Source organism: Montipora foliosa, chromosome 12 (assembly GCF_036669935.1).
Source record: "Montipora foliosa isolate CH-2021 chromosome 12, ASM3666993v2, whole genome shotgun sequence".
NCBI lineage: Eukaryota > Metazoa > Cnidaria > Anthozoa > Scleractinia > Acroporidae > Montipora > Montipora foliosa.
Window position 1 is genome coordinate 23742649 of NC_090880.1, and position 7500 is coordinate 23750148.

Consider the following 7500-nt stretch of genomic DNA (forward strand, 5'->3'; position numbering starts at 1 on the left):
TCTCCTTCAGGCTGAATTTTAATCTATCAAAAAAAAGGCCTATTCCAGGAGGATTAGGGAAGACCTTAGACACCAATGCCCAGAACCAGGTTGCTGACCAGCGGTTTTCGTTAAAACAATGGTTTGCTGGGGATGCTCAGTCTCGCGGGCTCAGAAAACCTGCTTGTGGTCATTGTTATTTAAGGTTTTTTGACGATTAGTTGGGAACACCAACATGGCCGCCGTTCCATTGTTTAGCTACACCAATAGGCTTAGCTACATAATTCCGGAACTTTTTTGGGAATTGTTGAGATGAAAAAGAATTTTAGGAAGTCTCGGGAATTTTAGAAAAAAATTGACAATTTCGAGAATTTTAGAGCAATTTGAACTTTCACCTGACATGCTGGAAACATTTCACAGGCAAAAACGTTGACTAAACGTGTTTTTTTTTTATTCCAACCAACCGGGAAGGGGACGGGGTGGGGTTAGTCCGTTCATATCCATTCCTTATCAGCGATTATTCACCAAAAGGGTTCCTACAGTGCATCTAAGCAGCGGTTTCTCACCGTAGTTTCAGAATCCGGATCTTTGCTTGATAGGAAATATGCATATGGCAGACTTTGCACTATAAGAAACGAAATTTATAAGGATTTTCGGGAATTTTAGAGAGTTTTTGGAGAATTTTAGACATTTCTAAAACAATATTAGAGCTTTTGTTTGAGAAATTCCGGAAAGAATTTTAGGCCATTTTTCGGGAAATATGTAGCTAAGCCTATACACCAACATGGCCACCGTGACGTCACATGAAAACACTCTAAAATTGCTTAAATTTTCCTGATAAGCGCGAGGATCACTTCTCCTTTCTCTCTGTAACCCGCACTTCAATCATATACATTTACCTCAATAGAGCTAGTTTCAATTGAGTGTCGTAAAACCAAAACCAAAGTAATTACTTTGGCCAATCAAAAAGGACGGAGACAATCCAGTAAACCAATCAAAACTCGAAGTAATTACACGTAGCCGACACAAAGCGCGGGAAAATGTGCACGCGCGAGCGACGATTGGTTTTGGTTTCACTTCTGATTGGTTGGAAAACTTGGCGCGAGAAATTTGAACCAATCACTGAGTGAAGTAATCATAAACCAAAGTAATTATCTAATTACTTTCGGCACTCAATTGAAAACTGCTCTAATGGTACATATTACTGTAAATATTAATATAATTGAAAATAGCAATATTATACCATTAAAAATATCTAAAACAATCATGGCGAATATAATACCGGCTTGAACCATTTCATGGTTTAAAAAACGACGAATCATCTTATATTAGCTATACCGTATAGAAATGTCTAAACGAACATGGTTTTGAATCATGTCGTATACAAAATCACTTAGGAGGTTTCATTTTCACCCAAGACAATCGTAGCTGCGTTGGGTCATGCGATGCAAAATTACGTTATATGATATCATACCTAATAGTACTGAGCGATTATTCAATCGATCAGATAAAATTAACAAAACTTTGAATTTGTCAGCAGTGAAAAATCAGGAGGTAATCATTCCCAGCGCACCTCCTCCGTATTCGATACACACGATAGCAATTTCTCTACTCTCAGCTGCTGAGTCGGCCAAAAATATATTTACACCAAATAACATCAACTCTTTTTACGTCCGTCAACTCTCTCATCGAATCAATGAATTGAAGAGATGGTTGGACAAATGACCAAGGTGTAACGGTGATAATCCACCGTCTGAATAGCCGGTGATTCATTCCTCACAAAAAGTAGGCTTCATTTTGATGCTCTGCAGGATGCACCTTTTCCTCCAACGCAAAATTACTGTTGTGTTGACTGCGGCTGAAACATAACATTTCAAATTCCAAGTTTTTATTTACCAACTAACTCTTTTACTCTTTCAAGGATTCAATACTTTGTCAGGGGACAGGTGACCGAGCGCTGATACCCTCACTGGGACGACTTAAGAAACAAGAGCAGGCTTTCGTCCTACATAGACAAGGCAAGCTGTTATCGATAACCGTTTTTAGTTGTCGAAAACAAAAAATCATAGATGACAAAACAGTGCGTGTGTGAATCAAGTTATCGACTACAAATAGCGAAAAATCAACAAAGTTTGTCATCGACAACTAAAGTAGTTTTCCTGTTCAAAATACGAGGGCGAGTTCTCCGCAAAGAACATGCGCACTAAGGAAATCTCAACCTTGACATTTAATGGGCTTGATCAAAATGGAAAATAGACTAATCTATGCTGCCTAAACATAAAGAAAGAGGTGGTGCCGGAGAGGATAGCTTAAATTTGGCGCAACTTCGAACTCTTTTAAATGTGTAGATGTCTCTTTTTTACGATGGCCCACAAGGGATACGCTGCAAATTAAAAAAACGGAGCTGCAAATAAAATAAAGTTGCTGCAAATTTAAAATAGTTGCTGCAAATTAAAACATCAACAGTATGCGCGCGCACTGAAGGAAGGACAGGTACAAAACACAGGCCACAGGTCCCAAGTCACAGGTTATTTTCTTACCAATACACAAACAACCATAACTGTTTACAAATGTTAACATTACGTCTAATTAGGCCTAAGGTTAGCTTTAATGGATGTTTAGGATACTTTCTGTATTGTTACAACAATGACCTGTGACCTGGACTTAAGACCTGTGTTTTGTAACTGCCCTTCCTTCAGTGTGCGCGCAAACTTTTGATGTTTTAATTTACAGAAACATTCTTTTTAATTTGCAATAACTCGTTTTGTAAATTTGCAGCAACTATTTTGAATTTGCGGCAACTTTATTTTATTTGCAGCAACTCTTTAATTTGCAGCGTGTCCCTTCTGGGCCACCGTACTTTTTATACTTTCACTGACTAATCTCTCTCTTCTAAGGAAGGTGACGGAAATGCCAGAGGCTTTATTAAACTTTTGTGCCCATGTGGTATCGAATTTCTCCTTATAAAGAGTGAACACGCAATCTCGTCCCCAGAGTCCGCTTTCCCTTTGGTCAGCACCAAGAACACGGACTCTGGCCACTTTAATTTATGCGCAGTCGTAGTGATGGTCCGTTTTTGTAACCGTTGACAACCGCTGTGACATCATCAACAATTTTGTCCCCTTTAAGTTTGCGGAGATACGCTGAGAGCCTGCCTTCTCTATATTTGGTTGGGTTATTTTTCAACTGTTTGAAGTTAGACTCGTCAGAAATAAGTGATTTCATTTTCTGGAGATAATCAAGCTTGTTCAGTAAAACAAACTGTCACTTTATTAATATTAATTTATCAATATGTCGCTGCTATTTTTGAAGTCCTACCCAGATCGCTCGCATTTTTTTTGAAATGTAAATAGTTTTCCATATAATAGAGGTTACTTTTGAAAATTTATGTTGCCACATACGAAACGTTAAGTTATATTTCATGAAATGCCTTACTTCACCATGTTTTTCACCGCTTTATTTGTTGTTTTTCTTATATTTAAATTTGACGATGCAACAGATCTCGCAAATTTACAGGCCAATAGAAGTTTTATCACCATCCAGCAAGATTTTAGAGAAAATTGTTAATGATCAGCTCACCTCATTTAATACGGATACATTCAATATCTTATTCCAGAGGCATTACGAAACCACGAAACATCAAAACACCGAAACAACAATTTGTTTCTTTTTTTTTTTCTCGAAAACCGAAACTCACAAGGAAACAAATTCAGCAGATGTTGGTCCTGTTGAGAATTTTGTGGCATCTTCCAAGAGGGTAGGCTCAGCCTCCAGTCGTGGGGGTCTCCGTCGATGCATTAAGTCTTGATTCGGTATTTTGGTGCTTCGTTTCGCTGTTTCGTGGTTTAGTAGTGCCCCTATTCCAGTACCAGCTTTGGGTTTAGGAAAGACCACTCTACAGAGCTTGCTGACATATAGCAATCTCAAAGGGTACTGCAGCAGCAATTAAGAGGCAGTTAGCCAATATCAAAAATACCATAATACTCTTGGTTTCTCCCTCCAAAATTTTGCACAAGCATTGTTTTAGTAAAATTGTTTCTCTTGGGACCATTGTAAGTCCCAAGAGAAAGTAATAACAATGCTTATGCAAAATTTTGGAGGGACAAGCAAAGAGTATTATGGTATTTTTGAATTGGCTAATAGATCGAATATTAAATATTTTTGTTGAATATTAATTAGCTGGACCCCCAAAGTTTCAAGAAGGGGTCCGGAGGACCCCCAAATTTCAAAACCTGGATACATCTCTGGGTTTAAAGTGCCCCTGTGATAAAAAAAATTTTAAAAAACACTTCCTTTTTTTGTTCAGATTTTGAAACAACGTTTGCTTAACAACTGACTGGCAAAATTTTCAGCTTTGATTTTTACCCAAAGGCTGTCTACTTTGAGTGTAAGTTTTGGATTTCACGGTCCGCCATTACTCATCCACGCCCAAAACTGACCGACTGAACCTCAGAGGGTTGGATCCAGGGAAAAGTGACGTCAAAGGCTCACTAGCTTAAAATTTTAGCGTGTGACTGCAGCTTATTATATATGCAAAACGCGATTTTATAAATCTGAAAGCAAAAAACTCCCGTGCTGCATATTAATTATGTGGCGTACACAAGCATTGCATTCTTAGACTATAGTGAGCCTTTGACGTCATTTTCTCCTCGATTCATCTCTCTCAAGAACTTAAAGTTAGTAATGGCGAACCATTATAAATAGGAATATTCCAGTTAAAACAAACAGGTGTCTTTTTGAAATCAAGGCTTAAAACTTTGGTCGCTTAGTGTTTAGATAACATATAGTTTTGAAATTCAAAGAAATATAAGAACTGATTTTTTGGTCGCAGAGGCACTTTAAATGGTTTCTGGTTAACCCAGTTTATTGCTACGACTTACTAGTGGAAAGATTGTTTACATTACTCATTAACACGAAGATTTTTCAACAATATATCGCTTTAACCCAACCCAAAATCATTCAGATAGTAAAATACTTCATATTTATTTACCTTTTTTTTGGCTTTTGTGATTGTGACCATTATGATTTGCGATAATTCAGGTTCAGGTGTTCACAAGTTTGTTTTTGCATCTCACGTTTCAATTACAAACTCTGTTTCGATTGGCCACTCAACCTCATTGTGTAAATAGTTCACCCTGAAGTCAAAAATAGATGCGTTTTGTAACAAAAAATAAGTAGTGTTTCGTTTCCGAACTGAGCAGCTCCGGCGATGGTGAGAAAAATGTTGCATTCGAGCTCTATCGTCTAGCCTGCATCTTCCATTAAAGAAGTTACCAGGAGAACCTATTGGATACCTAGGCTTTTTCCTGTTTTTTCGACTATTAATTTTTGGCATTACTCCTGGAAAAATCCAGTTTCAGCGTCGTCAATACCACCCAACTCAGTGAGTGCCCTCTCAGTAAGGTGTACCACAGGCAACCCAGTTTACACTCACGGACGAGCATCTACTAGTTTCATGAAGGGCTTGGGATGTGTGATAAATTTCGCTAGAAAAGCTTAATGCCTCTAAAGTTTGGCCTTAACGAAGCTTTATCTGGTCAGTTATACTGGTGTGTCGTGATACTCGTCACTAAACAAATACTTCTTCAGATGAACAAAGTACAAAAAGCATACATTTTTTAACTATAAGAGCCAATAAAAAAGCAGATTGCCCAAAAACAAAAATTTGTCAGATTCAGAAGCACATGCCTTGAAGCGTGTAACTTGCAACTCTTTTCCTCGGAACAAAGCTGGAAATTTGAGGACACCAATTTTATGCCCAAATATGCACAAAAATAAGATCGATGATGCACGCGCGGGAAAATGCACGAGTGACGTTACATCTAAATAAGGAAATTTTTAAACTCAAAAAACTTCAGATCCGAACGAGAGGTAAACGCTTCAGGGTCATGAGCTTCTGTCAGAATCATAGGCAGCCCAAGCTCGAAGAAAAAGTAATCTTGACAAAGTTAACTGGTCGAGACGTTACAGATTATTTAATTCTGACATAGGCAGCCCAAGCTCGCGTCACTACAGACAGCCGTTGAGAATTTAAACGCGTTATAAGACTTTGTATGGGAAATCAAATACCGTCGATTATAAAGCCTAAAAAATGCTCAATTTAACTTTTATTCAATAAAATGAATAAAAATGACTCACCTCTGGTGTATTCTTGTGCCTTTTGGAGCTTATTACACCGTTTCGGAAATTCTGTGTTTTCAGTGTTTTCAATGTTCTAAGACGAAGTCAAGGCTGCACACTACGATTCCGACCGTTGTCAGCTCAGAGGCGGTTTGTAACTCGAAAATCCATCCCAGCCAAGATTTTTTCACGCAAAGCTAAAGCCACATCATTTGCTAACCTCCGAGAATGTTTCAACAGCAACTGATGACCCGTGAAGACACGGAGCTTGGGTCCGAGGTCAAATTAACTCACCCGATGAGCCAGTCGCTATGTCATTGGTCGCTCATAACAATGGAGCTGTTCGAGAAGCCGCTGTGGAGATGGGGTAAGTGTTGTAAATGAAATGACTGTACCTCATCGGGTGGAGTTAATTTGACCTCGAACCCAAGCTCCGTGTCTTCACGGGTCATCAGTTGCTGTTAAATTCATCAGCTATCGTGGAATCGAAGGAGAAAATGCTCATTTCCAGCCAAGTGCGTGGGGATTTTTGACTACGAAACATTCTCGGAGGTTCGCAAATGATGTGGCTTTAGCTTTGCGTGAAAAAATCTTGGCTGGGATGGATTTTCGAGTTGCAAACCGCCTCTGAGCTGACAACGGTCGGAATCGTAGTGTGCAGCCTTGACTTCGTCTTAGAACATTGAAAACACTGAAAACACAGAATTCCCGAAACGGTGTAATAAGCTCCAAAAGGCACAAGAATACACCAGAGGTGAGTCATTTTTATTCATTTTATTGAATGAAAGTTAAATTGAGCATTTTTTAGGCTTTATAATCGACGGTATTTGATTTCCCATACAAAGTCTTATATTATAACGCGCTTTAATTCTTAACGGCTGTCTGTAGTGACGCGAGCTTGGGCTGCCTATGTCAGAATTTAATAATCTGTAACGTCTCGACCAGTTAACTTTGTCAAGATTACTTTTTCTAAGTAAAATGTAAAAACTGCGATCTAGCAAACCAGAATTTGCGGTAAATTAAAAAAATTTCCAAAATGTTTCCATGGTAAAGAGTGCAAAAGATAAGAATTGTTTTCAAAATCATCAAGCTCGTGCAAACGGTTAAAAATAGTAGGGAACGTAATACCAGGCGACGTAGATGGCTACGAGAAAGTCTTAAAAAAATATTAATTCTCCCTATTGTAATGATTTCTCGATTACTCCAGGTCCCTCGGCATGAAAAGTGTGTGTTAACATTCCAGAAATAAAACTGATATGAAAGGTGTGCTTGTTGGGAGAGAAAACTGAAAATTTAACGTCAGATGCTTGCGTCATCCACGTATTACCTCAAATGTTGTTGTCGAGGCAAGAACGGCTAAGAAATTTATCAAAATGCAAAACGCACTCGCTGGGCGTGCAA

The 7500-nt window shown here is 38.5% G+C and overlaps 1 protein-coding gene across 2 annotated transcripts in view; it reads right to left on the bottom strand.

The window, feature by feature from the left end:
* Nucleotides 1-6568: 6568 nt before the first annotated feature.
* Nucleotides 6569-7500, bottom strand: part of LOC137978660 (uncharacterized) — a 33197-nt gene continuing 32265 nt past the window's right edge. For both annotated transcript variants that reach the window (XM_068825676.1, XM_068825675.1), the window contains exon 6: nt 6569-7500. This exon is cut by the window's right edge and continues 905 nt beyond it. The gene's annotated coding sequence lies outside the window, so the exon portion shown is untranslated.